General features: G+C 40.1%; 1 long non-coding RNA gene across 1 annotated transcript in view; it reads right to left on the bottom strand.

Moving 5' to 3' along the window:
* Positions 1–14,410, bottom strand: part of LOC118499191 — an 87,872-nt gene that overhangs the window by 17,530 nt on the left and 55,932 nt on the right. Inside the window, exons 2-3 of the long non-coding RNA XR_004901715.1 lie at positions 12,999–13,072; positions 5,866–5,956 (exon numbers count right to left, since the gene is read on the bottom strand). This is a non-coding gene — a long non-coding RNA (uncharacterized LOC118499191). The remainder of the gene's footprint in view (positions 1–5,865; positions 5,957–12,998; positions 13,073–14,410) is intronic.

Below are 14,410 nucleotides of genomic sequence, written 5' to 3'. Positions count from 1 at the left end.
TTGATAACAAGAAAATATTATAGCTGAAATGGTGACTTCCTGATTCAGCAAATATTTATTTATAGTAATTAACAGAGACACGTGGGCACTTAAATCTTTAGCTGTAATTCTTAAACCCTAGAGTTTACTTTGATTAGAAAATATTTATATATACAAAGTACAGAGAGTAAGACTGCAAACAAAAAACAACTTACTTGGTGTTATCACTTTTACTACACTTGCTTAGATTTCACTTAAAAAATAATCATTTCAAGCCTAATGCCGCAGAGTCTCTACCTCTAATAAGCCAACACCAACTCATTCAGACTATCAACGTAAATCACACTAAATTTAAAGTAAGAAATAGCTGTGAAGTTGAAATTAAGAGTTCTAATCCATCTTCATTAAGAAATACAGTGGAAGACTACACCAGTGTTGACTGCAGACTGTCCTAGGAAAGCTGGCTTTTGCCTCCTGATTCCTATGTTCTTCTGTATGATCTACTTCCTCATCTATGGCCTCTGCTATCCCACTCTGAGAACTCAAGGCCCAATGGAAATCAGTCCACAGGCTAGACTGGGCCAATCAGACTCTCTTTACTTAGAGAATCTGAGTGTCAAGATACATATCTTTTGCCTATCCTCTACATCAACACCAGTTATTATAAGAGAGTAAACCATAAAGTAAAGTGGACTTCTCATTCCCGCACTTTAAAAATCTGTTGCCTATTCCTAAAACTGCTTAGCCTACAATAGTCTGGTTTCAACCATCACCTTCTCTTCAGCCTGGGCACCCAACACTCTAATCACTGTGTGGGGGATTAAAAATGACCCTAAATTTTCTGCCAGTCTTCTCATTAAGAGGTAGAACCTGACTTTGGAGTGGTCCTGTGACTTGCTTTAATGCCAACGGAATGCCGAGGAAGTCAAGTTGTGTGACTGCTGAGGCTGGGCCTTGTGCTATCTGCAGCTTCTGCACGCTTGGAGTGCTCCCTCTCGGATCCCAGTTGCCATGCTGTACGAAACCCACGCCGTGTAGAGAGGTCAGGTGGAGGAGGTCCTTGATGCTCAGTCAAAAGCCTCGGGCTGCACTCCCAGCTGACAGCCATGCGAACGAGTCATTTTGGACATTTCTGGCCAGTTGGACCTCCAAGTGACTACAGCCCTTGCAAACACCACTTTGGAGCAGAAGAACTGCTTGACTGAGCCCAGTCAACCACAGAATTGTGTAAAATAATAAAAAGTTGTGTTGTGTTTAAAAAATTATATATATATGTATATATATATATACACATATATACATATATATAACACCTTTATTTTTTTAACAGGTTCAGATTAACAGAAGAATTATGAAGTGTTCGTGTATACTCTCAAGTCATTTTCCTCTATTAGCATCTTACCTTAGTACATTTGTAAAAATTAATGAACCAATGTCGACACATTATTATTAGCTAAAACCCATACTTTATTCAGATTTCCTTGGTTTTTACCTAATGTCCTTGATTCTATTCCAGGATTCCATCCAGGATATCACATTACATTTGGTCATTATGTCTCTTTAGGCTCCTTTTGGCTGTAAAAGTTTCTTAGACATTTCTTATTTTCCTGGACAAGTTTGAGGAGCACCGGTCAGGTATTTTGCAGGACGCCCCTCTAATGGAATTTGCCTGACGCTTTTCTCATAATTAGAGGCAGATAATTGGGTTGCAGACCATAGCCACAACCCTTACTTTTTTAAAGTCATTTTTCCTTTTTAACCCATAAAACTCGGTTTCTCACCCTCTTATTCTTGAAGACCATTAATACATTCATTTTAAAACTTTTCTTGCTATGGAAAATTTCAAGTGCATACAAACAAAATACAAACGAACCCCTACACACTCATTACCAAGCTTCAACAGTTGTCAACATTCTATCATACTTGTTTTATCTACACTTCCATCCATTCTCGATCCCTATTAGATTATTATTTTACAATTTTCTCAGGTAAAGTAGACCTGAAAGTTGTAACTTTTATTGTAATTGTAAATTATAATAGTATAATTTTGACTAATGAAAATACCCATATAACCCATACCCCTATCACACACACAACATCTCTATTTCTCCAGAAAGCTTTCTTGTGCTCCTTCTCTGTAATGAGTTGTTTAAAAGAAAAAGAGAGAGAGAAGAAAAGAAAGAAATCCAGATATCTTTTCTCAATTCCCAGCCTCCTTGGCTTCTTGGCAGCATCTGACAGTAATGACTACACCTTTTTGTTGAAATTCTCCTCTTGATTTCTATGATGCAAAAGTATTCCAATTCATCCTCAACTCACATTAGTTTTACCTTCAAAATACACCTCATGTCTGTCTTTCTTCCACTTTTAACACCACTACAATAATCCAGGCCAATATCTTCTCTTTTCTGAATGACTACAACTAACTTCTTACTATCCTCTGCCTCCACTCTTACCTTTCTCCAATCCATTCTCTATACTGAAACCAGAGGGATATTTTAAAAACACAAATCATATCATGTCACTTTCCAACTTAGCCTTCAATTGCTTCTCAGTGTACAGAGAATAAATCCACATTCTGCACCATGACTGTTGAATCCTTTGAAGGTGTCTGCCATCCTCTCTAACCCCCTATTACCAGTTGGCTACAGAGGACTTCTGATAGTTCTGAGGAGAGGCTGAGGGCTTTTGAAGCTGTTTCTTCTGAAGAAACACTGTTCCAGCTCTCTATGGAGCTGCCTCCCTCATCCTTTAGCTCTTAGCTGAAATGTCACCTTCTCAGAGAGGCTTCCTTGACTACTCTGAGCTTGTCCTCCCACTCACCCTATATTACTTTATTTTATTTTCTGCATAGTACTGACCACAATCCATAATTATTACCTTTTTATATTTGTTTCTCCCAGTAAAATATAACCTCCTTGAGAGTAAGAACATGTCTTTTTGGTTCATTGTTGTATAGCCTAATAAACATACTCAAGAATTATTTATTTAAAAAAATGGATTTGTCTCAAATCACTGTCTTGTAGAAAATTCCCTAATTTTTTACAATACCAGCTACCTTTTCTGACTTCTTTCTGTTAACAGACAACCACAAATTATGTTATCATAGTACTATAATGAATTCCTGCATTAACATCCAAAATTCAAATATAATAAGGTCTTTAAACAAAGAAGAGCATAAGAAAGAAAACCATAAAAACATAAATTAAACTAAGACTGTTGAAGTCATAATCTAACATCTGATAACAGAAGCCTCTACTTAATGCAAGTATAAAAAGAATATTCTTGTATTTGTTAGTCTAATTGATTCTAAACTCATAAATTATTCAATAATTTAATAGTCAAGAAGTCAGGTTTTTTTTTCTCAGAAAGAAGGTGTAAACTAAGTTTATGACACAATAAAATATTCTATATTGGTCTAATTATATGCTCACCAAGTTCCAATTACAATTTAGCTTTCCAGGGACAGAATGTATTATATCAGCCATAGGATCCAAGAGTCCAGTCATCCTTAACATTATAGAGTTCATTATAAATAAATTACTTAGGATCTTGAGGAAAGGTCCATGTGTACTTCAGAAATCTTGGGGTGTGTGTACCTTGGGTATCCTGGGTGTGAATGTCTCTCTGCGTTTGGGGAAGCTTCCTGAATCACAAAGGGGGTGGGTCTGTGTAAGTCCTGAGACCTTTGTGGGCCCTTGGGGGAGATTCATAGAATGTGTGTTATCTCAGATTCTGATTAACCCTAAATGAGATTCAGGATCTGGATGACTCTGATGAAAGTCTATAGGCTTCTGCTTTGGCTGCAGAAAGAAGGAAGAGATCTTGTAAGATGGGGAAAAAAACAAACAAGAGGACAGGACGGTATTGATTCCTTTCCCCAACCCATGGACTATAGAGAGGGGTGGAATTCAAAAAGAAGCTGAGAGAGCTGTTTCCAAGAGGGACCCTGAGATTCAGGGTATAAGCAGTGCTCTGAAGTCCAGCTCACAAAGCATTACAGAGCAGAGAAGGGGGTGGCCTCTCTAAAACTCAGTGAAGCACTGCAAGAGGCCAATGGGAGGTGAGGACTGCTCTGGTGGGAATTCACAGATATTTTTTCCTACCTTTTTATTGTTTTTTAAATATTTTATTGATGTGAAATTCACATAACATAAAATTAACCATTATAAGGTGAACAATTCAGTGGCATCTGGTATATACACAATGTTGTAGAACCACCACCTGTCAAATTTCATCACCCCAACTGTACCCATTAAGTAATGATTCCTCATTTTCCCTTCTCCCCTAAACAATCCCTGGCAAACACCAGTCTGCCTTCTATCTCTATAGATTTATCCATTCTGCATATTTCCTTTAAACAGAATCATACAATATGTGACCTTTTGTGCCTGGCTTCTTCCACACAGCATGATGTTTTGATAGTTCCCAGTGACATTTTGACACCTCTCCACTTTTGCTCTGGTGAAGGAATAAGCCTTACCACAGAGACTACCATGAGTAGGGGCAGCAGATAACGAATGCTGCAGGTGCTGGGCACCGCCTTGAACACAGTGTGAGACACCCTCAAAGCTCCCAGAAGGATTAGGAACAACATTGAAAGGAGAAAAAGGGAAGTGAATTGAAGGTGACACTCAGGGTCCCATGTAACCAGGCAGAGAAAGAGCCAAGCAGACTGACACAGAGGCAGATGCAGAGAGGTGTATGTAAATATACAGGTAACCATTTATACACAGGGTTTGACAGTGATAAATAAAAGTCACTCAAGCTTTAGCTTGAGTAACCAAACCAAACAAATTACCACTTAAAATTTATAATAAAAAATGTTTAAAAAATTATCAGTGATGGCTCTGTGCAATAGGAATAAGGGACAGGCTTTTACTTTTTACTCTATACACTTCTGATTTGTTTTAATTTTTCAAATAAGTATACAAGGTCTGTCCGGAAAAAGTCCAACCATTGATATAATATAATGAGAAGGGTTTGCACGACACTGATGTAACCTGGCAGCCAAGGACAGTGAACTGAAATGTACATGTGTGAACAATGACGACTTCACTGTACTAGTCAATGTGGGTGGTAGACACCACTGAGTGAACATGTGTACTGTGTGGCCATCACATTCAAAATGACTGAGAGAGTAAAGCAACAAATCTACATCAAATTTTGCATTAAGTTTGAACATTCCTCTGCAGAAACTATTCGGATGATTCAGAAGGTCATACATATGGGCAAATGGTGACTGACAGCTTCATCACGAAAACATGACCACTCATGCATCACGTCTCATGCAGTTTTCTGGCAAAACATCAAATCACCCGGATGACTCAGCCCCCGCCAGAGCACAGAGTTGGTGCCCTGCAACTTCTGTTTTTTTCGAAAACTACAATCACGTTTGAAAAAAAAAAGAGATTTCAGACCATCGATGAGATTCAGTCAAATACGATGGGGCAGAGCTCATGGCAACTGGGAGAACTATGTGAGGTCCCAAGGTGCCTACTTTGAAGGGGATTGAGACATTACTGTCCTATGCACAATATTTCTTGTACCTTGTATCTTCTTCAATAAATGTCTCTATTTTTCAAAACACATGGTTGGATACTTTCTGGAAAGACCTCATAAACATTAAACAATACATTAAAAGATAAAGTGCCAGTATTCTACAAATCAATCATTAAGCTCTTATGAGTTCAGTCAAATGTTTTAAATTTCTCATTTAGCATAACAAAAATGGATACTGAGAAGAAAAAAATTCCAATCTAAAGTTAAGGTTTAACTTAATCTAGTTTATAAATTCACCTGAAACAAAATACCCACTCTACTCATCCACTGCCTCTGTTGTTTAAATTCTACTCAAATTGTTTGCACCTTCAGTAATTCACTGACCTTGGAACCGCTTTCTTCTGATACTTCTCCCTCATTGGTTTGCATGGGAACAGACTCTGTGCAAAACTCTGCAGAAACACACAAATACTGCCTAAAAGAGATGAGAAGGAAAAAATACATAAGGAATTCAGCTCCAGTATTTGGGTTTTCAAAGATTAGAATGAAATTCTGTTACCAAGACCACAGAGACTGGGAAGCAACAACCCTAAGTAACACCGGCGTGTCTGTCTGTCTGTCTGTCTGTCTGCATTTACACATGCATCTGAGGTAGACCGGCGGGGGGGGGGGGGGGGGTTCCTCACCTTGGGGGAGGATGGATAGAAAAGGATTAAGATATTAGAGTAATGAACATTACTATAGACAATTTTCCTCTTTTTATTTGACTTCTGGTAGAGGTGATAGTGAAAATCTTCAGTAATTCACACAGCACAAATACTGACCTACGTGGACCAACTGTTGTTATGTGGTAGTAGCCAGTCCTGTGGCCTGGATATTAAGGTAGGCTATTTAAACTGAGTGAGTTTCTTGTGTTTATAATTTATGTTCAACATTCATGGTATTTTATTAACTGAAATTAAGGTGTACTTTAATGATTGATCCTACTTGTTTTAAGAAAATTTGTTTAATAAACTTAATGTCAGTTCATTTATTTTTATATGAGAACAGGCTATATATAGCCTGAAAGACTATATATAGCCTGACAATATAAAGACAATATAAAATAGTAATTTTTCCTCTAAGAATAAAATGAGCCAAGTAAAAGTTTATTAAAGTGTTATTCATTAAAATGTACCAAAAGAAAACTATGAGTTTATGCAACATTCAAATTAATTCATTAAATATGTAATTAATAAGGACTCATTACTCAAACTGACACCAAGCAAATCTCCATTATAATGCACATATGAATATTTTAAAACATTTCAAATTCTTTAAAAGGTTCAAAGCTACAAAATATAAAAGCTAAAAGGATGCTTGACAGTGTATCTTTATTGTGTGCAGAGAAATCTCTTTATGAAGGTAGCAGCTTGGGGGCCTGGCAATCTGGTTCTGATGCAGGCTTCTCACAAACCAGCCATAAGACCTGAGTCCAAGAAGGCAGTTGGGAATCTGTTTCCTCATCAGCTGGGTTGAAAAGGGGTATCAAAAGATCTACTGTGCTAACCTAAGGAGGTTTTTGGGGAACTACTGTGTATTTATCTGATATGAAACTTAAAATCAGTACAGTGGAAGCTCCCTCAGTCAATCCCTGGTCACCTATTCCAGATGAACCGACACTGCCCATTCCCTTTGTAAAACAGATGACTGACGCTCACAGCAAGTGCAGCAGGCTTTCTCTAATTGATTTTGACCCTTACCTGTTCATGACGATTGTGCAAAACCGTAATTGCTCTATGAAAATTAAATTGATAGCACTGGAAAAACTCAATTAACACATATCTAGAAAGATTTGGTATGCAAATTGCTTTGCAAATTCTTTAAATCCTCAACCTACTTTACTGAAATAGAGATTGTATTCTGTAGATGATGCATTACAGACATAGCTGACCAAGAAAGGCACCCCAATTATCTCTGTGCGATTTGCATTTGAATGTGCCTGGGAAAAAGGAATGCTTCTTCCCTCCCCCAAGCTGCACTCCTGGATCCTCTCCACTTCACACACTCTACCCACCCCACAGGAGGTACAGGATCTTATCTGAAAGGTGAGTTCAGAAGGAGAAACAAGATAGGGAGTTTTCTCTTCCTTTTGGAAGCCGGCTGTCCCTAGGGAGCAGGCATTCTCCTCTGCTCCTGTCCCTATCAGTGCAAGCCCCTCACAATCACCTGTGACAAGGTAAGTTTGAATTCTGAGGTTCAGTGTTAAGTTCACTTGCCTGCAGATGTAAGCTGCGTTCTCTAATTTAGCTTTATTCATAGTAGAGATGATATTTTGGTCTCCCAAATGCCTTTCTCTTTCATCTTATTTTTCAGTTGGTATAGAACTCAACTAAGGGAAAAAAAGTGCTGTTTTTCTGGGTCTCTCACAGACCCTAACCTACTGTATGAGACTAGAGTCTTGATAAGCAGACATGAAGCAAAATCTAGGGAGTAAAATCCATGTGGGATTTCTGAGGCTTCTGTTGGGACCAGGACTTAGAGCCTTGGTTTTTAGTAGGGGGGAATACAAAGTGTTTTTTATCTTGAAGAGGTTTACACTAGGCCACATGAGTTTTTATAGCTTTATACTAGCTTTTCACTATTGAAGCTGAATCAGAAGTTTATAAACCATAGGCCACACTGTACTTTGAACTTAGTGGCGACAAAAGTTATGGTGACTCTGTCTTCAGGTAGTGGCTATTTCCATAGGGAAAGGCTGTATGCACAGACACACAAGCCTTAGCAAAGGCTTGGAGGGCTTTGCCAAGAGGCAAGCCACAGTTGGCTGGCCGTCGTGGTGGTACTGAAAGCCCATCTAAATGTCAGCTGCGCAAGTGGTCTCAGCATATACTGACCAGTCCGGCCTAGCAAGCAAATGCCAGCTGTGCTGCCCTCAGCAAAGGGAACAGAGCATTAGCAGGCTTGGGCGGCTTCAGCGTACACAAGGCTGCCGCTTGACCTCGAATTACGCAGACACAGCTTTTCCTAAGCAGGCACGGCTGAGGAAAAGATTAGGCTTCAGAAAAAGACTCCTCATCCAGGCCTTTTAGATATTAGTGAGAAAAACAGTTATTTGATGTATGTAAGCTGCATGGCATGTGGGCTACAAAACCAGTGACCTATGTTTCAATTGTCTGTGCCAGGCTTACACAGGCAATTCAAAGGGAAAATGGAGCCCCCACTGGTGTGGATCACTGGACCGAGCACTGTCCTGTGAACCAAAGGGTCACTGGTTCCATTCCCAGTCTAGGGCACATGCCTGAGTGGTGGCCGCGTCCCCAGTAGGGGACACATGAGAGACAACCACACATTGATGTTTCTCTCCCTCTCTTTCTCCCTCCCTTCCCCTCTCTCTAATAAATAAATCTAAAAAACAAAAACAAAAGGAAATTAAGAGGTTTCTCACTATACTTCACAGAAGGAAGGGAGGGAGGGAGGGAGGGAGGGGAAAAATGGAGGCAGGCAAGGAGGGAACTTACAGAGGAAAGGAGGAAACTGGGGTTGCCACTATAAACCTCTAAATTTTTAAAAGAAGAGGTAGTATTTCAAATATTAATCTTTGAAAGAGAAGTCAGGGTACACTGGTTGAGTTTTTTGCAGATATGGTAAAGGCATAGTTCCAAATTTAACCTCTTGCTGACAGATTGTTCCAAATTGTGTGGCAGTGACCAAGTCATGGAATCTGGACACTGGTATGGACTAAGTGGGTGTCTTGGTGAGGTTCAGCCTGAAAGGACCCCACCCATCTTCCCTCCCTCAGATACCAATATGTCTCTGCTACAATCTCTGGCTAGTCTGAGTACACTGAGTTCAGAGAACATAACTATATCAGAAATAGTGCTCTTGGGCTAGAGGCAGGCTTTCTTTTTTTTTTTTTTTTAATATTTTATTTATTGATTTTCAGAGACAGGGAGAGAAACGTCATGAGTGAAACATCACTTGGTTGCCTCTTGCACGCCCCCGACTGGGGACCTGGCCCACTAACCAGGCATGTGCTCTGAGACCAGGAATTGAACTGGTGACCTTTTGGTCAATGGGATGAAGCCCAACCCACTGAGCTATACCAGCCAGGACTAGGCTTACTTTCTGAATTTCGTAGTTGTGGGGGCACTACCAAAATGATTTGTTTAGCCTTTGAGTTCATATAATTTGCATACTGTTGTGATCCATTTTAGAATCTCCTGGGGAGATTCTAAATCTATTAATGGTCCCAAGAGGAAACCCAAGAGAATAGTAATTGGTAGTGGAGGGCTGTCCTCATGAAAGTGGGAGCAGGAGGGTCCAGAGACCACCTATGTCCTATGGGGATAGGTACACTGCAGCTGACCAACATTCACTGCTTAAGGGACAAAAGCTGGCGAGCATGGAGGAGGACAGCTTCTTTCCCCCTCTCGATGCTCCCCTCTGTGTGGGGCAGTATCAGTGTGTTTACTATTCCTGGCCTCATCATATCCCTGACTCCTGCTGTCAGGGGTGGGGTAACTGGTCTGATCAGTGAGCCTAGAGAAGGACACTGTGCTGTCAGAGCCCAGCCCCTACTTTCCCCTTCTCCTTGGGGTACCTATTCTGCTCAGCAACTTCCTTCCCTCTAGGAGGTGGGTCTATCCCAGACTAGTGCTGCTGCATGAGAAAACCTGTTACATTCTGGAGTTCAGTATTAGAAAGCTAACTGGCCCTTAAAGATGAGCCAGTTCTCCTATGTCAACTTATAACAAAGGTGAAGTTTTGATCTCCATCTGCTACTCCTTCGCCTTCTATTTCTATTGGTTCAGAACTTGGGCAGGGAATAGAACATTATTTATTGGGTCCCCTGCAATTCTAACTTAGATCTGAAACTTACCCACTTCACAACAAAGTTCATTTTTCTGTCAGTCTTATCTTCCCAATTATTCCATTACCATAATATTGATACACTTTTACTTCATATGCTTTTCAGTTCCATTTCTAGTTATGGCCAATGCACACACTCTACTCCAGTCAGACAAACCTTCTCTCCATCCTCTTCCTCCCACAATTGGCTAATTTCTGCCTGAGTAGTCCATACCCCATTTGAAATCCATCCCCTTCATCAATCCACATTTCTATCCCCTAATATCCAGTCAATATGTACTTCTAAAAATCTTTCCTGATTAATACCATATAATCTGCCTACTTACTATATGTCATATCAATACCTATTTTTTAACTTGTGCTTTAATTTACTTTCATTCTTTTGTTTCGGAATTACCCTTAATGTTTTTTTTTTAAGTTTTATATTTTTCAAAAGATTTTATTTATTTATTTTTAGAGAGGGAAGGGAGGGAGAAAGAGAGAAAGAGAGAGAAACATTGATGTGCGGTTGCTGGGGGTCATGGCCTGCAACCCAGGCATGTGCCCTGACTGGGAATCGAACCTGCGATGCTTTGGTTCACAGCCTGCGCTCAATCCACTGAGCTACGCCAGACAGGGCACCCTTAATGTTTTTAATGTGTTTCTTGAAAAAGTCTTGATGACATTCTTGTTTGAAGGTATAGCTTACGGCTGTGTCCAAGGTTCTAGGTCAGCTTTACTGTCCTTTGACAGAAGGGAAAGAGAATCAGACAACGCAAAAGTATACGGCTAAGCTAGGGGTTCCACTTGGGGAGTGACACAGGGTCCAGTGTATCGGTGCTGACGGAGTGATGAAACAGTCAAGGCAAAGTCCACTTATGTGAAAATTAACTGGCGGAGTGAACAAGTGGCGGTAAAGCTGTCAAGGATGATGTGACAACAAAAGCATTTCATTTCTGCTTCGGCACATCATCTCACCTCACAGCTGTCATCAGTTTGCCATACACAGTAAGTGACAGATAGTTGTGACCTGGCACAGTGCTTCAGCACACACAGGACGGGACTCAACAAATGTTAACAACCAGATATGAGTAATGTCATACAGCATCTGTGCTAGGTCTCCTCTAAAAGTTGGCAAATACATCGCTATTTTCAAAGCCCTCCAGGATCCAGTCATCTGTCTCTCGGTGTCACCAGCCAGGCCTCTTTGTTCCTTCTGTTCCAACCATACTGAACTACTTATAGCTTCAAAAATATGCCGAATTGTTTCAGGTTTCTATTGTTTTTGTTCCTATTACTCTCTCTGCCTTTCCCTCTCCTGATACCCCTCATTAAGATGCAGCTTTTAGAAAGTATTTCCTGATCCATCTCTAGATAGAACGGATGATTCCTTTCTCAGTGTCCCCAGCGGATCTTGCTTGCATCCTGTCATAGGATCTGTAACGTTACTGGATGTATTTGCTTGCAAGGATGCCTTTTCTATTAGATTGTCAATTATTTGATACCAGTCACTATGTCTCACTGAACTCTACATTCACTGTTTACATAAAACTGTGTACCTGTATTTAATAGGTACTCAATAAATTTCTATGTAAGAATGACTGAATTAATCAACTAAAGTTCTTTTCACTTAAACTGCCAATAGATATCGATTCAACAAATATTTACTGGGTCTCCATCACATTTCAGATGGTGCTGGGCTAATGTGGTATAGTATAATAAGCATTGGTTTTGAAGGAGCAAAATCATTACTCTTCGACATTTACTAGCTGTGTAATCTTGTGCAAGTTACTTAAGTTTCTAATGTTCATTATTTTCATCCATAAAACTGATCAGGAGGAGGTGTTATAAGGATTAAATTAAATTTAGGAGCAGCCAACAGGCACTAAAAAAACAATTCCTTTCCAAGAAGTCTCAAAGGGTTTATAGACTGGCAAAGGAGGCGTAATAGAAATAAATAACTCTAATGTAAAATAATGAATGCTTTGTTACTGTAATAATAACATGTGCTCCTATTGTGCATCCTACATGAAAGAAATTCTGCGAGAGTCTAAGAGAAGGGGACAATAGGACAGATACAAGAAGGAAGAGTGGATAGCCACATTCTTCACCATTCTTCCAAACTCTAAGCAAAGTACAAAGTATCAGCCAAGGCACAAAGATGTGAAAAAGAATTAAACGTCTGGGACACGGAAACAGGCTTGCAGATAGGGGTTCAGTAAAAAAGAAATGCTGATTGCAATTAGGTTTTGAAGGGGTTTATAGCATGACATCTGTAGCAACTGGGAGCCATGAAAGCTGTTAAGCAAAGGAGAAACGTGAGTCAATCTATCATTTAGAAAGCTGACTCTGGCAGTGATGTGGACTACAGACTGCAAAAGGGACAGACTAGGGGCAGAGAAGCTAGAATACACTTACATAAAACTGTGGAATTGCTAAATCCTAATAACAAATTTCAGCTTTATAAAAGGATGAAGCACCAAATGTCAGTATCAACCTAAATACAAGTGCTTTTTAAAGGGACCTACCAGAGCAGAAATGCAAAGGGCTGATGTGATAAACACTCTAAATACCCTTCTGTATGAACTCTGAAAGAAGCAATGACATCAAAACGTACTTTTCTTGTAAGTTGAACACTCTCCCATTTCATTGTCAATACCGAGTGGATATAAATATTAAAAACTTACCTTTGACAGTACCCTGGGGCAACACACACCCGTGAAGATGAATCTAGACTACATTCAGTGCAAAAACCAAAACCCTGAAAAGAGAGAAAAATACAATGAGCCATATGCTTGTAGCAACACACCACGGCAAGTGGCGGCACACGTTCAGAATTCAGGCAGCCTAGAACCAGTCCAGGCTCCTCCATCCACCAGCTACTGACTCTGGCTAACGGCCTAACCTGTCGAGCCTCAGCTTCCTCATTCAACACTGGGAACAATAATATCATCTTCCTCAGAGGGTTCTTTGGAAGCTTAAATAAAATATACATAAAACACTTAGCACAGGGCAGCATCAACCACGTGTTCAATTAAGGCAAGCAGTTATTAAGAATGTGAACTGTAATACTTCCTGAAGAAACAATAAAATCTGCATTATACCTATATTATTTATTTTACCTTATTTGTTCTGCCAGAAAAATACCATATTGCCTTTTCAGCTTCTCCATATGATATGATGATGCCTCCTAGCCACTTTACATTCAACACGTCCCAAACTGCCCTCTTCACCCCCCACCCAGACCTTGTTCTCAGTCTCCACCACCTCAACGAAGGGCGCCATCCTCTGCCCAGCTGCTGGTCAGAACCTCAGACTCATCCTAGATCTTGCACTTCACCTCAGTCCTCTCATAGCACATCAGCAAGTCCTGTCATTTCTGCTTTCACAAGACGTATCTCACATCCACCCACAAGTCTTCATTTTCACATTTTCAGGTGGGAAAAACAATGCCAGACCAGCCTGGCAGAAACTTCTTTGTGATTAGCACCCACGCTGTCTCACTATTTGGAAGTTGGTTCCTTAGTTTCACAATCAATGCTTCTGTCCAAGAAAGTGCATTCCATTCCCCATGGCTACAGATTGTAAATGAGAGCTTTAGTCCCACATTATGTCACGATGTGTGAGGTGGTACTTTAGTGAAACTTGAAAACACCTTGCTACCCTCTATTTGTCCATCACCTCTACATTCGCTTATTTTTAACAGCGTTTGAAGAAAGAAATCTCAGATGGAATTGTGCTGTAGTGAGTATCAGTAATACTGTATTATCCCTATCTTCCTACTATGCACACCACTGTCCCAGCAATCTTCTAAAAAGCGCATTTGACCTCTGAGTATGTCACTGCCAAAATTCATTCAAGAGCTACCCATTACCTCTGGGGCAAAATTCAAGATCTCTCTTAGGTGCACCTTCACTTCACACTCTATTCACACTGATTGCACATAGCTCCCTTGTCCACAATACATACACTCATGTTTCTCAGGGCCCTTCGCCTAATTCCCTTCCTTTCCTCTTTTGAGATCTGCCTCAGGTGCTGTCTCCTGAACTTTCCTGTACTCTCCTTGGCTGCACTAAGTGTTCCTCCTCTGAGGTGCCAT

The sequence above is a fragment of the Phyllostomus discolor genome, chromosome 2 (assembly GCF_004126475.2).
Source record: "Phyllostomus discolor isolate MPI-MPIP mPhyDis1 chromosome 2, mPhyDis1.pri.v3, whole genome shotgun sequence".
In the NCBI taxonomy this organism is placed as follows: Eukaryota; Metazoa; Chordata; class Mammalia; order Chiroptera; family Phyllostomidae; genus Phyllostomus; species Phyllostomus discolor.
The sequence above is the reverse complement of the archived record's forward strand: the minus strand, read 5'-3'. Positions and strand labels throughout refer to the sequence as shown.